Source organism: Peromyscus eremicus, chromosome 6 (assembly GCF_949786415.1).
Source record: "Peromyscus eremicus chromosome 6, PerEre_H2_v1, whole genome shotgun sequence".
NCBI classification, from domain to species: domain Eukaryota; kingdom Metazoa; phylum Chordata; class Mammalia; order Rodentia; family Cricetidae; genus Peromyscus; species Peromyscus eremicus.
In genome coordinates this window covers 113,777,873-113,798,979 of record NC_081421.1, presented here as the reverse complement: position 1 = coordinate 113,798,979, position 21,107 = coordinate 113,777,873, and the positions used below count along the sequence as shown (strand labels likewise).

General features: G+C 38.8%; 1 protein-coding gene across 2 annotated transcripts in view; it reads left to right on the top strand.

Moving 5' to 3' along the window:
• The window catches only part of Pkn2 (protein kinase N2), a 146,786-nt gene that overhangs the window by 6,811 nt on the left and 118,868 nt on the right, over nucleotides 1–21,107 (top strand). The window contains exon 2 of one of the 2 annotated variants that reach the window (XM_059266368.1): nucleotides 5,945–6,040. The exons of the other annotated variant lie outside the window; for it this stretch is intronic. The gene's annotated coding sequence lies outside the window, so the exon portion shown is untranslated. The remainder of the gene's footprint in view (nucleotides 1–5,944; nucleotides 6,041–21,107) is intronic. 2 annotated transcript variants of the gene reach the window in all.

Genomic DNA, 21,107 nt, shown 5'->3' with positions numbered 1-21,107 from the left:
GAGAGAGAGAGAGAGAGAGAGAGAGAGAGAGAGAGAGAGAGAGAGAGAGAGAGAGAGTGTCTGGTGCCCACAGAGGTCTGAAGAGAGCATTGGATCTAGATCTGGAGTTTAAGGTAGTTCTGAGCCATCTGATGTGGGTGCTAGGAACAAAGCTTGGGTCCCCCAGAAGAGCAGCAGTTGTTCTTAACTGTTTAGTCATCTTTCCAGCCCAAGTTTGTGAAGTTCTTTTGGAAAATATAATTATAAGGAAGGACCAAAATATAGTTAGAAGTTTGCTTTGTGAATCTTGTTATCACAATGGCTAGGTGAAACTTCTCTCAGAATATTTTCTTTTAGTTTAAAATTTAATGGTTATACTTTTCAACCTAGAAATTATTTCCCCAGAACAATTTATAATGAATTTGTACTTTGAGTTATAACAGATGTTTCCCTAGGCACAGTAGGAAAAACAATGTAAGGCAGAGACAAAATCATCAATGGAAAACAACTAGGTATAAAATTTGAAAATGACCAATTTTAAATTTTAGTTATTATATTTTTTAGAGGAAATCCTGAATTGACCATTAGAAACCCTGCACTGTATAACATTAGCATTGACATTGGACAAGGCTTTTGGAACTGCAGATTGAACCTTTTGGTACTGTAGATTGAACCCAGGGACTTGTGCTAGGTGAGTACTCTACCACTGAACTACACTGCCAGTCCTTTGAGTGCTTTGACATCTCTAGGCTTCTGTTTTCCCACTTGTCTCAAGACAGGATTAGGTTTTAGAGTTTAGATAAGATTAATATGCGATCTCTTTGTGTGTGTGTGTGTGTGTGTGTGTGTGTGTGTGTGTGTGTTGAGACAAGATAAAATAGTATTATCCATTTTGACCCACCTAAAATGGCAATTTCACATAGCTCAACATGTCTAGAGTGAGGCTAACCAACTAGAAATAATCAGTCTATGAACTTTCTTTCAGTTGGCTTCCTTCATTTTCCTCTTAACTGTAGTCTCTCCACGGCCACAAGTAGACCCACCTATATATACTTTGAAGCTCTATAGCTTCAAAGGTCAATTTCTTTTTCTACCTCTAAGTTAAAAAGTCCCAGAAAAGCACTGACCATACCCTCAGGTCAGACAAGCATTGTAAGCAGGGTGCCATTATTGGCTAGAACTGCCTCACTTTCCTACCCCGATGACTAAAGGAATAGAAGTATGTGTATGCTAATTCCTGCCTTTAATTTCTCAAAAGAGGCTTGGTGTGCAGGACATGGTGATGCATGCCTTTAATTCTGGCACCTGAGGGGGCACAGGCAAGCAGATTTCTGTGAGTTTGAGGCTAGCCTGGTCTACATAGTGAGTTCCAGGTGAGCCAGGTCTACATAGTGAGACCCTCTCTCAAAATAGTTAAATAAAATCTTTTTTAAAAGCCTTTCGTGCTGGGCATGCTGGTACATGGCTGCACTCCTAGCACTCAGGAGGTTGTTGTAGGAGGATCACTGTGAGTTTGAGGCCGACCTGAGATATAGAGTGCAACCTTGTCTCAAACAAAACAAAGGACCGTGGAATTGGAAGGACAAACCCATACATACCCCTACTATTTCTATTTCTCTGGGTCTATGGTGATTTAGAACATACTCCATTATGCTCTAAATAATAGAGTATGCCTTGGTGATAAAGTGCTTGCCACGTGTCAGGATTTCAATTTGAAACTTCAGTACCTATACAGAAACTGAATGTATACCATGAACATATGTGATCCCAGCACACTCCTACGGGGAGATGGGAGGTAGAAATGAGAATTCTGAGAAGCTCATCGGCTCGTAAACTGGGCCTCGACAACAGAAAACTAACAGACCCTGTCTCAGACAAGGTGGAATGTGAGAACTGACACTTAAGTTTGTCAGGTTGCCATCTGACCTCCACAGGGGGCCTGTGACACACATGCATTTGCATTCACACACATGCAGATGCTCATCCATCACACACACAAACACACACTCATACTCCATTATTTTGACATTGTCACTAGACTGAATTAAGCCATAAGGAAGATTTGACTTCAAAACTTTGGTGACTTCGAAGTCATTTTCCCCTTTTGAATCTATTTTCTCACCTGATAGATGCATTATAAATACATCAAAGGGCTATTGTGGGGTTGTCTGAAATCATGTGTCTAAAGCTACTTTGAAAAGTGTAAAGCTCCATAAGTTGAGAGATCTTTCACACGATGAGCATAGAGCACCCGCTGTGGTTTGTGAACTCTGCTGGGTGCTAGGAATGCAAAAATGACTACAATAGATTTTTTTTTTTTGCCCTTATATCACATAGGACCTTGTTAACATCCAGTACATAAATAGGCTCAGCACATCTTAACTTGTTTAATCTTTAAAATAGATCAAGTAGTTGAGAATTGGGTCAGAGGTTATGTTAGTTTAAGAAACATGCGAATAGACTATATCTTACAGAGATTTTTTCAAAATTTGAGTGTAGACTGAACTACTTGAAGAAAATCTTTCATTTTACCACCATCATTTCATGACATTCTTTTTTATTCTGTTCACCTCTTAAACAAATGATTTCCTCTTAAGGTAGGTAACAATGATTGCCTCTGTCTGGCATCTTTCTTTAAATATGATGCTGTGGCTTGTTCTGAACATAATGCATCTCATTCCTCTATGCACAGTTAAACACCAATACAGCAGCTCTTACCACAGCCCTCCCTCCCCTGCCATTTTATCACTTTTCCCCAAAGAAGTCAATTTTGAATCTTATTCATGTCAGTTTTTATTTTTATCTTTTCTTGGTATAATTATCTTATTAAATTATGTCATCCTCCCCAAGCTCCTGCTTTGAGAAGGAGTTGATAAAACTGAGACCTGTCTAAGAAATTATTTTACAATTCTTTAGCCATAAAACCTAAAATTGTCCATTAAAGTGGCAATTAATAAAGCAATTCCACGGAGTTTATCTGATAACCAAAGGGTTTTTTTTGGGGGGGGGGGTTAACTTACAACAAGCAAAAGGGAGTTGGTCGTGGGGTCCAGGAGGGGTGAGGCTTAGTCCAACATGGTTCTCTGGAGAACTATGCCTTGGTCTGCAGAACCAACATCCAGCATCCAAGACCACAAGGTAGCCAAGAGAGTGAGCACTTACTCATTCCAGGTCTTAAGAGGTCCCCCCTCAGCCATGCCTTGGGGAGGGGGGCAGGTACCTAGCAGTTACCTGCTGCCTACTAGGGCCGGTGCTTCAGGGGCAAAGCACAGGCAACCACCCCTACAGTCCATCATCATGTGTGCCAGTCCAACTAATTTCTCTGATAGTGATTTGGACTTCTACAAAGCATCTTGAACCACATTTTCAAATATGACTTCTTAAAAATTTCAAGATGATTAAACAATAAATTATAATAGACTTTTTAAGAACTATCTGTCAAAAGAATTTGCTTGCCTATGTAATATATTTACATGGAAATTGCATACTTTTGTAACCCAAACTGAGCATATTACATAAGTTCCTATCTACACCAGAACTATGTAAAATTTCCAACCCTACAGCTGCTTAGTGATTGTGAGACCCACTTCTATTGACGGCAGGCACCTCTAATCTATTAGTTAGAGTTTTGTCATAGCTTCCTAGCATACCTTTCTTGACATTGCTGTGGCTTGTTTGTTCATTTCTTTCCTCAACAAGTATTTGTAGAAGGCCTGTTCTAGGCCAGATGATGTCCTTGGCTGGGCAAGTATAAAGTTAATAAGGTAAATTCTTCACCCTCGAGGTCATTATAAAGCAATACAAAGGATGGAGAACTAAAAACAAGTATAATACAGAGTTTGTAGTGAATGTGTCAAGGATACTTTTCCCCATTTGATTGCTCTTTTGGGAAGTTTTACCTACTCTATTGAACTGAAAGAGTTGATCACATTGATTCAGAAATGACCATATAATTGTTTCAGAGTAGTCAAAGGAATCCTCAAGATTTTTTGATAGTATTTTAAAGGAGGTGCTGTTATTTATCCAACCCAAAGCCCCTACGTTAAAGGCTTGATTGCCAGCCTGTGGTGCTGTTGGGAGATGGTGGAACTTGACAAGGTGGGATCCTGAAGTGGGAATCTTTGGGCCAATGGAACTACATGTTTGAAAAAGACTTGGGGAACCCAGTTCGTTGTTCCCTCTCTCTTCTGTTCACTGGCCCTGAGGAGGGTGGGATTGCTTTCACCATGATATGCTGTTTCATCACAGATTTAAAAGTAATAGGGCCAAGAGATCATGAACTACATCCTTCAAAACTGTGAGCCAAGATAATTTCTTCTTTTTGTAAATTTATTACCTCTCCTGCAACTAAAGAGCACTTGGAGCCACATACCTCATATATAAATGATAAGATAAAAGGTAGATTTTTGGATCTACTAAAAAAAGAGAATATGGATATAAGATTAAAAAGGAAACTATTGAATCTACTTTTAAAAAGGAACTACTTATTTTAAATAGGATAAGTAATGAAATTTTTTTTGGTCTGAGTTTATCCAATATTACTGGACTGGACATTGTTAATATATATAATGGAGTTTTTTATCTGAATCTGTCAAATGTTAGTGGACTAGACATTGTTAATGTAATTCTTGACTGTATATATTGTATATACTTATTGGATAGTTTTTCTTGTATTGGTTATAACCATTTTTTTAAATTTTAGACAAAAAAGGGGAAATGTGGTGGTATTGTGTTCCTCAAAATATTGTGCACCCTAATAAACTTATCTGGGGTCAGATAACAGAACAACCACTAGATATAGAGGCCAGAAAATAGTGGCACACACGCCTTTAATCCTAGCATTCCAGAGGCAGAGATCTGCCTGGATCTCTGTGAGTTCAAGGCCACACTGGAAACAACTAGGCATGGTGACTCACACCTTTAATCCCAGGGGAAGTGATGGCAGCAAGCAGAAAGGTATATAAGGTGTGAGGACCAGGAACTAGCCTGGTTAAGCTTTTAGGCTTTTGAGTAGCAGTTCAGCTGAAGTTCATTCTGGATGAGGACTCAGAGACTTCCAGTCTGAGAAACAGGATCAGCTGAGCAACTGGTGAGGAAGCTGTGGCTTGTTCTGCTTCTCTGATCTTCCAGCATTCACCCCAATACCTAGCTCTGGGTTTGTTTTCATTAGTAAGAACTTTTAAGATTCATGCTACAACCTCATGCAAGTAGCATAGCCCACCTGCCAACTCATTTTTCTATATCCCACGCTTTTTTTTTAACCTTAGAAATTCTGATTGGAGTAAAACAAAATCTCAAAGAAGTTTTAGTTGCCATTATCCTAATGGCAAAGGATGATGAACACTTTAAAAATTATTTCTCAGCCATTTATATTTCTCACCACATAGCCCTGGCTGTCCTGGAACTTCCTGTGTAGACTGGGCTAACCTCAGTCTCACAGAGAAGCCACCTGCCTCTGTCTCCCAAGAGCTAGAATTAAAAGCATATGCTACCATGTCTGGCACATGCTCCCATTTTAATTGGGTTGTTTTCTTAGTGTACAGGTTTGTTGTTGTTTTAGCTCTTTTTTGTATTCTTAATAATAGGCCCTGCCAGATGTATAGTTGGTAAAGACTTTTTTCCACTCAGTAGTCTGTATATTCCCTGGACTGCAAGTGTTTGTCAATTGTTGGTTTTAATGCCTGTGTTACTGGGATCCTGTTCCAAAAGTCCTTTCCTGGCCTATGAGTTGACATATATCTCCTGTTTTCTCTCTTAATATATTCAAGCTATTAAGTCTAACGTTGAAGTCTGCGGTAGTTTGAATAAAATTGGTCCCCATAGGCTCATAGAGAGTGGCAGTATTGGAGGTATGGCCTTGTTGGAGTAGCTGTGGCCTTGTTGGAGGAAGTGCATCACTAGGGAGTGGGGTCTCAGAAGCTCAAGCCAGGTCTAATGGCTCACAGTCTCTTCCTACTGCCTGCAGATCAAGATGTAGAACTCAGCTACCTCTCTAGCACCATGTCTGCCTGTATGCCACCATGCTTCCCTCCAAAATGATAATGGACTAAACCTCTGAACTGTAAGTGAGCTCCAATTAAATGTTTTCCTTTATAAGAGTTGCTGTGGTCATGGTGTCTCTTCACAGCAATAAAAACCCTAACTAAGACAAGGTCCTTGATCCATTTGGAGTATAGTTTTCAGTTTGGCTACCACCATTTGTTGGGGATTCTGTCTTCTCTCCAGTGTAAACTTTGGCTTGGCGAAAATCAGGAGGCTGTAGGACTGTGGGTTTTTGTTTTTGTTTTTATATGAGTCGTCAATTCTGTTGCATTGATCAATGTGTCTTTTTTCAAGAACATGCTGGTTTTATCACTACACCTCTGCAATATACCTTGAAATCAGAGATGGTGATATCTCTCAGTAGTGTTTTTATTGTTCAGGACAGTTTTGGCTATCATGAATGTTTGTGTTTCCATACAAATTTTAAATTAAAAAAAATCTGTGAAAAATGAGTTGGCATTTCGATGGATATTGCATTGAATCTGTAGATTTCTTTTGGTAGGATGGGCATTTTCACAGTATTGATGCTACCTATCCATGAATATAGGTGCTCCTTTCATCTTCTGGTGTCTTCTTCAATTCTTTCTTCACTGTCTTAAACATTTTCTTTGTACAAGTCTTCCACACCTTTCAATTCATTACAGATATTTCTGAGGTCATTTTTAATTAGATTGTTTCCCTGATTTCTTTCTTAGTATATTTGTTCTTGGTATGTGGGGAGCTTCTGATTTTTTATTGTTTATTTTGTATTATACTATTTTGCTGAGTATGTTTATCAGCTGCAGTAATTTCCTGGTGGAGACTTTAGGGCCTTTATGTATAAAATCATATCATTTTCAAATAAGGATACTTTGACTTCTTTTCCTATTTGTGTTCCCTTCATTTCTGTCTCTTGTCTTATTCCTCTAGATAAGACTGTAAGCACTGTGTTGAACAGAAATGGAGACAGTAAATATTCTTATCTTGTTTCAGATTCAACAGAAATGCTTTGAGTTTTTCTCATTTAGCATGTTGTCTGTGGGCTTGTTTTATAATGCCTTTGTTATGTTGAGGTATGTTGTCTCTATCCTTAGATTCTCCAAAACTTTTATCATGAAGGGATGTTTGATTAGCAGAAATTTGACTAAGATAGACCCCACATCCCTTCTTGAAAATTGAGCTGCATTCCAGACTTGTCCTTGCTCTAATCACACCCCACTTCTCCAGGCCTTGCCCTTTGCCCTCCATTGCCTACAGTTGGTACCTTGCTCCTTTGTCTCAACTGGGTGTGTCATGCAAATGATTCCTAGAAGTCAGACAGGTTGAGAAACTGATGGCTGTGGGGGAGGGAGAGTAAGTTGTCTTCAGAGATGTTGCCCCTGTAGGGCTCCAGTAGATGGACCTACATCCATGCACACACAAGTATCACTAAGTGTACTCTGTGAGTTTAAAACGAGAGGGGAGAGAGAGAGAGAGAGAGAGAGAGAGAGAGAGAGATGAGGTTGGGAGAGAAAAGTGGAAGGAGTAGATAAGGGATGGAATTGGGGTGGATTTGATCAAAACACGTTGTGCATGTATGAAATTCTCAAACCTAAAAAGCAAATGTAGGTGAGAAAGAAATTCAACAGTTCCCTACCCAAAAAGTCAACTATATGCAAAGATAATGCAGGGTTGAGAGACAAGAAGCAAGGAGGCATATGGAAAACAAACAGCATGACAAAGGTAAACTCTTATTAGCACTTTACAGTATATATTATATTATATTATATTGCACTTTACAGTATATATTCTCAATGACAGACTGAGAGAATAGATGGAAAAGCATTATCCAAGTATGTGCTGTCTACAAGATTCATTTTATATCAAAGGACAAAAACTATGAAAAAGGGAAGTATAAAAACAAACACGGTTCATGCAAATTGTAACCAAAAGAGAAGGGTGGCTGTGTACTATAAGACAAATTAGATTTTCAATTGATGTAGGGAAGCTGTGTATCTGCAGCCATCTAAACCTGGAAGGAAATAGCTTCTTTATCAGAGGAGCTCACTGTTAAATCTATGAGATGAAAAACAAAGAAAACTAGAACCCTGCCAGAGCCTAGGGGGATTTTGCTCATCTTTGAATGAATGGCTGAGCTCCAGGAGCAGTGAAATCACTGCATGCCTCAGCCAGTGGCCCCACGGTTGTGTTTCCTATTTCCTGGCTCTTAGAAGCAAATAACTGGAGGATGACAGACATCTAGTCCAAACTGCTGGGAAAGTCTGAGCCTCTGAGGGGAAAATGACAGCTGAAAAGTCATATAGAGGGGCTAGAGAGATGGTTCAGCAGCTCTGAGCACCAGCTGCTCTTCCAGAGGATCCAGGCTTGATTCCCAGCACCCACAGGGCAGTTCACAACCATCTGTAGCTCCAGCCACAGAGGTTATGACACCCTCTTCTGGCCTCAGCAGGCACAGCAAACACATGGTACACAGACACACATGCAGGAAAAATACCCATACATGCAAAACTAAAGGTTTTTAAAAAGTCATGGAGGAGTGATAGACCCAGTTCTAGCAAAAGCCAGCTGAATGGCCTTCATACACTCCCCACTAGACCAGGGAATACTTAATCCTGCTGTGGATATCGCTCTGTATAAACAAAATGCTAATTGGCCAGTAGCCAGGCAGGAAGTATAGGCGGGACAAGCAGAGAAGAGAATTCTGGGAACAGGAAGGCTGAGTCAGGAGACACTGCCAGCCGCTGCCATGAGTACTAACATGTAAGATACTGGTAAGCCACGAGCCATGTGGCAAGGTATATATTTATAGAATGGGTTAATTTAAGATAGAATAACTAGATAACAAGAAGCCTGCCACGGCCATACAGTTTGTAAGCAATATAAGTCTCTGTGTGTTTACTCGGTTGGGTCTGAGCGGCTGCAGGACTGGCAGGTGAGAGATTTGTCCTGACCGTGGGCCAGGCAGGACTGGAGAAAATTCCAGCTACATAATCCAATTTAAGCTGCCAGATTAGTTGATCCTTTTAGTTATGCCCAGACAGCATTGCTAGTTTCATAACAAACTCCTAATTGTTTTGAGATAATTTGCACTATTAAAAGTGATAGGGTTTTATCTGCCTTTATTTTATGCTGAATTTATCCCTGAGCTAAAAGTTTTTGTTTCTTCAGTTTCTTATGGAATATTTTTCTCCTGTGCAACCCCCTCTGCTGGCTTTGGAGCAATTTATCCCTTTTCAGTGAGGATCATCTCAGTGTGGCAGGGGGAGCGCATGTAGGGGTTAATCCATTGGTCATGAGCTCTGTAAGTTTGCTGGTGTATCTTAGGTGCTTTATTCATTGGATATGTCCAATGACTGGAGAATCTACATCTAAACCATTAAGTTCAGCATTACTCTGCATTTTTAAGCATGTGCAGCAAAAAAAAAAAAATCAGCACTCTTTTTAGACCACTGGCCCCATGCTCAGCCCCAGTGTTTGGCCTGGGAGTACATACCAACACCACCATTATACTGCCTGAGCTGCACACATTGCTTCTTTAAAGTGACTTTTAACAGTCTTCAGGTGGTGGCTTTTGAGATATGCATACCCTTGATGGCCTGGGCAGTCTTATGGATGTTCTTAAAATGAACACGCAAATTTGAACCTCTTGGTTTGCATGATTTTTTAGGGTTGTCTGGGTCAATGGAGTAGCAAACCATCTTTACTGGGCACCTCAGGTGCTTATGGGAAGGGGACAAAAGTGATAGGGTTCTAGGTGAAAGTACAAAACAACACAAAAGTGATAGATGTGTTTTTGGCAATTTTTTCAATTAGTGTATATGTACAAAATAATGGGTTTCATTAAGACATTTTCTAGCATATATATCAGGTACTGTAATCATATTCACCCTTGATGATCCTCTCTTGTCCCCACTGACCACTGCTGCTCATCCCCTTTCTCTTCGCAAATATTCTCCTTCTGTTTTCATTCTTTGTTTTTTCTAATTTAGATTCTACACAGGAGAGAAAAATGTGCTCTATTTCTCTTTCTTGGTCTGGCTTATTTTGCTTAACATGGTGATCTCCAGTTCTATCCAGTTCCCTGAAAAGGACATAATATCATTCTCCTTTATGTGTATGTGCACTTCCTTTTTCCATTCATCTACTGGTGGTCACTTGACTGGTTCCACAATTTGGCTGTTATGAATAGTGTCACAATAAATGTGTGTTAGTTGCCACTACTGCATGCTGACTTATATTCCTTGGATGTAGATCCAGGAATGTTATGGTTGGGTCATTTGGTATTCAGTACTTCTATTTTTGTTTTTTGAGCAACCTCTATTCTGACTTCCATAGTGGCTACACTATTTTACACTCCCATCAAGAGTATTAAAGAATGATTCCCACCCCCCCAACTTAACCAGAATTTATTTTCTTGATGCTAGCCATTCTGACTGGGATAAGATGGAATCTCAAAGCTTGTCTAAGGATGTTGAATGCTTGTTCAAATATTATTTTTATTTGTATTTCTCTTTTGAGAACTGTCTGCATGATTTATTAATCCATTTACTGGCTGGATAATTTGGAATATTTGGTGTTTTGGGTCCTTTAAAATTCTAGATATAAATTCCTTGTTTCAGGTGTATTTGGCAAAGATTTTTCTCATTCTGCAGGCTGACTCTTCATTTGGTCAATTATGTCCTCTGCTGTGCAGAAGATTTTAGTGTGACATTTATCCTATCTGTTAATACTTGCTCTTATTTCCTGAGTTTCTGGAGTCCTATTCAGAAAACAATCACTTATACCTAGAACTCGAAGCATTTCCTCTAGCTTCCCATTAGTAGTTCCAAAGTTTCAGGACTTACATTAACCCTGATCCATTTTAAATCAACTTTAGCACAGGATGAGATATGGGGGTTTAGTATTCCATGAAAATACTTTTTTTTTTTTTTTTTTTTTTTTTGGTTTTTCGAGACAGGGTTTCTCTGTGTAGCTTTGCGCCTCTCCTGGAACTCACTTGGTAGCCCAGGCTGGCCTCGAACTCACAGAGATCCGCCTGGCTCTGCCTCCCGAGTGCTGGGATTAAAGGCGTGCGCCACCACCGCCCGGCGAAAATACTTTTTAAAGCAACATTTGTTGAAGAGATAGTCTTTTCTCTAACATATGTTTTTGTCACCTTTGTCAAAAATCAGAGGGCTGTATTTGTGATCTTATTTCTATGCATTACAATCTGTTCCATACATCTACTTGTCTGTTTTTGTTCCAGGACCACACAATTTCATTACTATAGCTATGAAGTATAATTTGAAATTGGCATTGTGATACTCCTAACACCGGTCTTTCTGTTTAAGATTAATTTGGCTGTTTTGGACACTTTTGTGTTTCCATATAGATTTCTAATTGTTTTTTTTCAGTTTGTGAAAAATGTCATTGATATTTTGATTAAGATTGTATTGAATTTATGGATCACTTTTTAAATTTCCTCATGAATGCTTTCAATGACTAACTGATCATTCAAACTTATATATTATTCAATCTGTGTTTGTATAGTTTTTCTAGTTTCTCTTTTTATTGATTTGTAATTTTATTCCATTATGATCTGGTAGTATTCAAGAACTTATTATCCTCTCTCTTTTTTGTGTTTGATAAGACTTGTTTTATGGATTAAAATGTAATCTGTTTTAGAGGAAGTTCAGAGAGATGGTGGGAAGAATGTGTACTCTGCAGCTACTGAATAGAACATGCTGCAAATTTACACATATTTTCTTCTATTCAACCTATTGTGCAAGTTTTGATTTTATTTTATTGTTCTAAGTTTCAGACAAGCATATATTCTGTTTTGAGCATATTCATTCTCAAAATTCCCTAACTACTGTTTAGTTTAACCCAGAAGCTCCTTTGTCGACTTTTTTAACTTGGAAGATTCATCTATTGATGAAAGTGGGTTATTAAAGTCACTATTACAGTATTTGGACCTATTTGTTTCTTTATGTCCTATAGTTTTTGTTTCATAAAATTGAGTACATCAATTGCGGTAGTTTGAATAAGAATGCCCACTGTAGGTTCATATGTTTGAAAGCTTAGTCCCCAGTTAGTGGAACTGTTTAAGAAATATTAGGGAATGTAGCCTTATTAGAAGAAGTGTGTCACTGGGGATGGGTTTTGAGGTTTCAAAAGCCCATGCCAGCCCAGTACCCCCACCTCCAACCTTCATTGCCTGGGGATCAGGATGTAAAGTTCTCAGCTACTGCTCCAGCACCATACCTGTCTACTTCCTGCCATGGTGATACCAGACTAACCCTCTGAAACTGTGAGCAAACCTCCAGTTATGCTTTCTTTTATAATAGTTGCCTTGATCATGGTGTCTCTTCAGAGCAATAGAACAGTAACCAAGACAGACCAGATATATATCTCACAATGATTAAAGAATAAGTTTATCAGAAAGACTTGACAATGATAATTTTATATATGTTCAATAATAGAGTCTCAAAATACATGAAATATAAATTGACAGAATTAAAGGGAATATATACAACTCCACAATCACAGCAGGAAATATACCAATTCAAAGAACTAGATTTTTAAGTCACTTAATACGTAGATGACTTGAGTAACACCATTAAACTATCCTAATTGATACTTACTGACTATAGTATCATTATTGGCTGTGACATGTACATGATCCATTAAAACAACATACACTGCATACATATTATTTTTTGACATGTGTTGGTTGGACCCAAAAAGTATGCTGTCTTTTGGAGAGACAGAAAATGAATCCTTATTTGCATCCATCAGTTGAAGTTAGAATTTGGAGATGGGGCTGAAGAGAAGGCTTAGTAGTTAAGAACACTTGCTGCTCTTGCAAAGGACCTGGATTCAGGTCCCAGCACCCACATGGTGGCTTACAACTCCAGTTTCAGTGGTTCTGATGCCCCTTTTGTCCTCTATGGATGTTACATGCACATAGCACACATATATACATATAGGAAAAACATTCATACACATAAAATAATAATAAATCTTGTGAAAAGACTTTAAAGCTAGTAATGCTTTCTCTAGAAAAGAGATAAAACTGAATTTTCTTATAACTTCTAAGTTCTGGTGTGTGTTTTCATCCCAACACAATCTTTTATCTCATTGTTCTTTGGCTGTTTTATTATTGTGGCTTAAGTCAACACAGAAAACAAAACATTGTGCAACTTAAGCGTGCAGCAGGCAGGTAAAAAGGACTAACACTGGAATTGTAGGGTGGTTGAAAGCATGACTAGACTTTGAATCTAAGCTGTGTCTGATACAATGTAATTCAAATGAAAAAGCAGATAGGTCTCTGCATAATCCCTTGGTGTTGAAGAAAAGTGAACTAGATCACATGTAAACAGATCAGTTGCTGGACAGATATTTGAGTAAATCATCCACTTAACCTAACTCTAATACATATGCAAGCTGCAAAGTTTTATTATTTTCAGAATCAGAGTTACTGCAAGATCAGATTATTAGATGTGAATCGGAGAGAGGTTATCCAAGTTGAGAGTAGGGAACTGACTCGGTTTATACATAAAAACTGCACAGATTTGACTAACAGAACCTTCAAGATGGTGATTAATCAGAAAGATGTGGATTAAAGGAGAGATGGGGTTAAGTGTTGGGATTGTTCTGGGATGGCTGATGTACAAACTGTGTCTTAGTCCTTTTCTGTTGCTATAACTAAGAACTTGAGACTAGGTGACTTGTAATGAAAAGAGGTTTATTTAACTTGTAAAGTCTCTAAAGTCCATGGGTATAATGCCTTTAGAGCTTGATTTGACAGAGGGAATTGCATGGTGAGACTGAGGAATGTGTGTGCTGAGGTCTCTTCTTCTTAGCAAGGAACCAGTTCTAACATGGGGGCCACATCCTGACGACCTTAAAGCATCCTAAGTATCATATTAATTGGTGGTTAAGTCTCCACCAGAGGGAAGTTGGGTGACACATTTAACCTGTATTACCATACAAATTTGAAAGTAAGTAGAGACAGAGACAAAATATCCAAACTCTACAACAAATGGATGCTGTTGCTATGAATACTGTCTTTATTCTCCATGTCTTCAACCCCTTTCAGGCAATTTCTAACCATGTTGAGTAAAGAAGGTGGAGAGTAGGGAAGGACAGAAAGAAGACACAATGGTATATTGAAGAACACATCTTGCCACTTACAGAAGTAATGGCTAGTTTGTCTATAAGCTATCTCCAACACAGACCACATCAATATCATAGCAAGTGCAGCAGGAATGAATGAATGCTAAGAAACTTCTGACTATCACACTTCAAATCTCTCCCAGGAATAATGTCTTATCTTTCATCCATTAACACTGCCTTAGGCCAAGGATGTTCTTTATGAACTGCATGCAGATAAGAAATCAAATCTTTAACATTTTGAATGAGCTTTGGTTTTTATAAGTCTTTATAGCTACTGGCTTCATTTACCTTCCAAAGAAAAACAAATGAGCTGACTGCATGCATCATTATGGCTAGGGAATTCAAATTCTTTCAGCACTAAAGTGATAGGGAGGGCAAAAATTGAGATCAACTTTTGGCATGGTACCTAGGGCAAGTAAAACATGTGCTAATGAAAAATGATTCATTCCGAGATCTTAGGCTACATCATGAATCAGTAGGAGAAAAAAGCATTTGAAGGTTAACGGTTTTAGAAATAAGATTCAAAAGTGAAGAATAGAAGTGGTGTAAAAACCTCAATAGCATATAAGAAATTATTCAATTTATTATTGTATTACTATGGTCACATCATGTCCAATCAAGGAATTGGAACTGAGAAATCCTGCTACTCAGTGTTTTTTCAATAAATACAACTGAATCTTAACATTGTGTAGTGGTATGTGAATGGCACCTACATAGTGAGTTTTGACATGTTCCAGTCTCAATGTAAAGGACATCTTTATCAACAACTGACTTAAAAATAAGAAATTTTTCTTATTGTGATAAAACTCTTCATCCTTTCCCCTTTCTCTTTATCATTAAATATAGTGAAACTCAGAGTCAAGCACAATTTGACTGACATAAATACTATAATACAGTTGATTCACATAATTTTATTAACTGATTGAACATAAAACATTGTTTTTTATGTAGATCAAGTCAGGATGACATACATTTTTAGGTAAATAAATACTCCAAATATAGATTTTTTTTGTTAGTGTGATAAAAAAATGTAAGCTGTATTTCTGAAGAATTTATAGTAAGACCAATTAACACAGAACAAAACCAAAAGGATGTCAAATTCTGTGTAAAACCCTTTAAAATGTTCCTACTGTCAATAGAATAGTGTCTACAATACTACAGATTTAACAATAACTCAATTTTAAGATTGATCATTTTCATTCTTTGTTTTAAAATAGCTCTTAGTTTTCCATTCTTAGTACATAAAAAAATAGCAAGTGTCGTTAGCAAGTGAACTCATGAAGAAAATCTGGAATACCTTATGTGTAGCCCCAATTTCAAGTCAAGAGACTAGACGTTCACGTGGTTTGAGTCCCAGCTGTCTAAGGTGCTTCAGAGGTGTTTGGAAGATTGCTTATGGCAGGATAGCACCGTTCAAAACAGGGTTTCCTGGACACACCTTGTGGAGATCTTATAAGCCTCCTTCTAATGATGAAGGCAGCTGAAAGACAGTATTTGAGTCCTCTCCGTTTTTCTCCAATAAAGGACTTGGGAGGTTCTCCTATGATAGCCCACACAGCCAAACAGCTGAGTCTGGATCTCAAACTGCTTGTATATGTATATGCAGTTAGATACCTTAAAAATAAAACTTCATTTGGTGAGGAGCTTACAGTTAAACCGTTAAAGCAATACACAGATCATGTGAATTATCAGCATATAAAAATAAATATGCAAATGACTATAATACACTTTTCCAAAATAGCATCTTTAATGGGGCACCTTTCATAAGAATCTTTATAAAGTGACATACTTTGGATTGTTTTATGTTTTAGAAGTACTTGTAACTAGCAATTCTTATTTTTAAATAGAAAAAAATGTCTTTCTAGCCACACCCAAATAAATGAGATGTGTGCACATAAAGAATATAAGTACTTATAAACAAGTTTATTGTAAATTAAAAATATCAATTAAACAAGTTTAATAAGCACTTTCTACTCCTAAGCAGATTTTTACAATACTGAATGCTCTGAGATACAAAGTCTGATATTATTTTTTCACTCACAAAGCTCTAAGTCTACACAGAAACTTAAGAGTCAGTACAATTGGGTCCTATCAGGTGTAATTTACTAATTCAACCCCACTAAAATGTAGTATTCTGCAAATATCATCAGTGAATAAACTGTAAAAGTGATTTTTTGATTGGGTAGAGAATTTAAATATTTCAGAAAAATTCTATCAAGGGCAAGTTTAAGGAAAGGGATTAAATATATGACTTAGACTTTACCTCCTAATGATTGATTGTATCCCTCTAAAAATCCAACAAACTAAGAAAACCATTTTATTATGCTTGTAGATTATATGGTTCGGGAATTTAGACAGGGCACAGGAGAGATTGTTTGTCTCTTTCCTTGATGTCTATAGCCTCGTGTCAGATGACTTAAACAATGCAGGGCCAGAACAGCTGAGATGGAAGTAGATTAATGAATTAATGGCAGGACTGGAATGATGGGAAGGCTTGGTTCAGCTATCACTACTGAAAACAGCATCTATATATGGTCTCTCCTTGAGGCTCTGTGTTCTTACAGAATGGTTCCTAGGTTCTAAGAATGGTCAAGTTAATGACAGTTTTTAACTGCCACAATTATTACATTTGTTCTAGGTCCTAGAGAATACCAGTAGCTATAGATTTGGACTTACTACACTTGAAAAATAGAATGCTTTGCTGATGGCACAAATCACTGAATTATAATGGGTACTCTTAACTATCCATCAAAAGCTACCTTGCCTTCTTGAGGAAGAGTTATGGTTAGGCTCATGACATTGCTCAGAGACATTCCTCAGCCTCATCTGAAACTAGACACGATCAAGTGACTACTTTTTCACAGTGAAATGTGAGTGGGAATGTCTATTTTTGAGTCGTAGCCTTAAGACATAAAACATTATCACCCTCCATGATCTATTTTTCTTCTCAGAAAGTAGGTCATGGAGTTCTCTGACCTGCTTTCAAATATGCACCTAAAAAGAATGCCATAATCACTAGTAGAACAAGAAATAGAAGACAAAAGTCTTTCGATGGCCTCACAGGGCAGAGTCAGCCTGATAACTTGATGTCTGTGCAGTCCTGTGCACAAATATTACTGTTTCACTACAATTAAAAAACTTTTAAGTTATTTATGAAAAGTTTTTTTTATTAAAAAAATTAAGCTCATAGTTCTTGAGGCTTCAGGTCCAAATGGCTTCACCTCTGTAGTGAGGGTCACCCCTTGGCCGCACTGCCTCATGGTGGATAGAGAGGGCGGCAAAGTCTGTCAGACTAAGAGGTCACATGTTGTGATGCCTATTCTGGGGTGTCAGCTTGACCACATCTGGAACTGACTTGAATCCCAAGTGGCCTGGTACACCTGTAAGGGATTTTCCTTAAATCACTTGCAGTGGGAAACCCACTCTAAATCCAGATCTTTTGAGGTGGTGTGGTAGTTTGAATAGGAATTCTCCCATTGGCTTAGATATTTTCATGCTTAGTCACCTGTTGGTGAGCTGCTTAGAAGGATGCTGGAGGAAGTATGTTGCTGGGGGTGGACTTTGAGGTTTCAAAAGTCTACTCCAGGTCCAGTATCTCTAAGTGCCTGTGGATCAGGATGTAGCTCTCAGCTACTTCTCTAGTACCATACATATCTGCCTGCTACCATGCTCCTTGCCATGATAGTGAGCAAATCCTCTGAAACTGTAAGCAAGTCCTCAATTAAATGCTTTCTTTGTAAGAGTTGCCTTGATCACGATGTCTCTTCACAGCAGTAGAACAGTGACTAAGACAGGTGGGAAGATCCATCTTAAATTTGGGACTCAACTTCTAGTGCCAGCCTAAATAAAGGCAAAGGAAAAAGGGCTTGCTTTTTGCCTGCTTGCCTTTGCTCTCTCTGACATGTTCATTCATTCACTGGTGTAAGAGCCCACTTCTTCAGGATTCCATCATACACTGAAGACCAGATTGCTGAGATGAAGCCATATGTACACAGCCAAGAAGAATGGAGAGCTGAATTAAAAAACCATCAACATTTTCCAGAATTTAAAATCCTGAATCATGACATGACACTAGTGGAATTCAGGTGTTTCTGGTGCATGGACTGCTCTCACCCAATGTGAGGTTGAACTGTTGACCTTGTGTACATCCTACTTCACAAATAAGTCTGTCAGATATGCTAAGCCTATAGGCTGAAGATGATGCCCCAGCATTGCGGAGAAACCTCAGGTGACTGTCCAGGCAGCTGGCTGTTTCTGTCAACTCACAAATTTTTTGGAAGTTGCTTGCATGCACTTTCTGTTTTTATTTTTGTTAGCTAATATTATTTCCTTCTTGGGTCTCTGAGGGAGTTGAAGATTAGTTAGTTATAGTTGAAGGTTAGTTAGTTATAGTTGAAGATTAATTAGGATAGAAAGTGAATTAGATACATTTTGGACTTAACAAAATAGGATAATGAAATTATTATCTCTGAATTTGTCAAATACAAATGGACTAGACATTGTTTAGACATTTATTATTTGTATATATTGTATATAGTTATTGTACTTTTGTATATAGTTTTTCTTTTGTTAGTTATAACCTTTTGCTTTTTTTCCTTTTTATTAAAATAGAAAAGGGGAAATGTGGTGGTATTTTACTTGTACTGAAATGTGATTTTAATTGTATGTTAATAAATAAAGTTGCCTGGGGGTCAGAGTTTTAGAGCCATAGCAAGTGCGTGGCGGTGGTGGTGCACGCCTTTAAGGACCTGGAGGGCGGTACATACAGGCAATGACAAGGCAGTCACGTGTTTAGGTTTACAACCAATGAGAAGGCAGAACAGCTAGACTATAAAAAGGCATACACACAGGAAGTAGGCCCCTTTTTCGGAGAGCTCTCTTGGCTGAAGCAGGATAGCTGAAGCAGGAAGGGTAAGGCTCTTAGTTCTGACCTCTTGGCTTTCTTCTCTGAATCGGCTCTGTGTTTCTTATTTAATAAGATGGTTGGTTACATCTACACCAGATGAGACATATAGCCTCCAGACTAAACAGTTACTGGACTCTTGGACTTTCTGTTGTTGGTGGACAGCCACTGTTGGACTAGTGGAGCCACAGCCTGTAAGTAAGCTACTCTAATAAATCCCTTTCGTGTGTGTGTGTGTGTGTGTGTGTGTGTGTGTGTGTGTGTGTGTGTGTGTAATTACATATGTGAAATATATTATATATAACCTATTATATATATAATGTAATACAAAGAGAGACAGTTCTATTCCTCGAGAGAAATCTTAACTAATACATGTGTGAAGCCTAGAAGCAGAAAACAGTCAGTGGGGCAGAAAGTGGCAAGCGGGGCTAGGCTTGCTTCTTTTAAAGCAATCTCAAGAGAGAACAACCACAGGGTTGTATGAGAACTCCCTTTATTCTCAGGTTCTCCCTGCCAGTAGGTTGATCCTTGAAAGGTTCCACAGCAACTCCCAGGACTGCCACTTTAGGGAGTAGGTTCCAAATGCAGGAAACTCTGAAGGAACATAAAGTACATCCAAACTACCACAGGAGGAGAGGAACACATCCCAGTGTTCTTTGAGCCATAGTGTTTTGGAGTCTGTTACAAAAAGGAATTTACCATATACATTATTACAGTGACCTGATGCTGAGGAACTGACTGGGGAAAGTAAGCTTCCTGTGGTGCTCTTCCTTCTCAAACCCTCTCAGGAATTTTGCATGGCCAGTAGTGTTTGCACTTATTCATCTACACTGCCATTTCACACTTCTAGTTCAGCTCTAAAGCAAGCACTAGTAAATGATCATGTTTTTACATAAGCTGTCTACACTCATGTTCCCTTTTTTTTTTTTTGGTTTTTCGAGACAGGGTTTCTCTGTGTAGCTTTGCGCCTTTCCTGGAACTCACTTGGTAGCCCAGGCCGGCCTCGAACTCACAGAGATCCGCCTGGCTCTGCCTCCCGAGTGCTGGGATTAAAGGCGTGCGCCACCACCGCCCGGCCATGTTCCCTTTTTATTGTGACAAAGACAACCTAAATTTCTCATGTATTAACAACTTCTCACAGGAAAAGCCCATTGTACTTGCTATGGTTTGAATATGGTATGGTCCCACTTAACACTCGTGTTGAAATTTGGTTCCTGCTGTAACAGTCTTGAGAAGTGGTGGGTCTTTCACAAGGTGATTTGGATATTAAGATGACTGCTGAGTGTAGTGACATATACCTATAACCCCAGCTCCACTTTGGAGGTTGAAACAGGATTGTTTGAAGCCAGAATGGGCTGCATAACAAGACCCCCATCTCAATAGACTAACTCACACATAAATAGTGAATATGAAGGGACTAGTGTCTTTCTTATTGGACTGGGTTAATTCTCATGGAACTTGATAGTCCCACAGCAGGCTGTCATTAGTGAGGGTGTGCTGGACAGTTTGTCAACTAGACAGGGCGGGGGGGGACCTCAATTAAGAAAACACCTTCAAAAGACTGGGCTATAGGCAAGCCTGTAGGGTTTTCTCTTAATTAGTGACTGATGGGGAGGGCCCAGCACTTGATGGGTGGTGCTATCCCTGGGCTGGTGGTCCTAAGTTCTACAAGAAAGCAGTCTGAGCAAGCCAGTAAGCAGCATCCCTCCATGGCCTCTGCATCAGCTCCTGCCTTCAGGTTTCTACCTTGTTTGAGTTCTTGCCCTGACTTCCTCTAAGGATGGACTACAATGTACAAAGTGTAAGCCAGATAAACCCTTTTCTCCCCAACTTGCTGTTTGTCATGGTGCTTCACCACAGCAACAGAAAGCCTAACCAAGGCAGGGGTGTCACTTGTATGAATGTTTGCCCTTCTATTCTCATTTTTGCATGAGCTCTTCATCAGGTCCAGTCACCTGGAAGTAGACTTCCCAACCTCCAGAACTGTAAGACACAACCTGTCTCTCCTTCACACCTCACCCAGTCTCAGGCATTTCTTTAGAGCAAC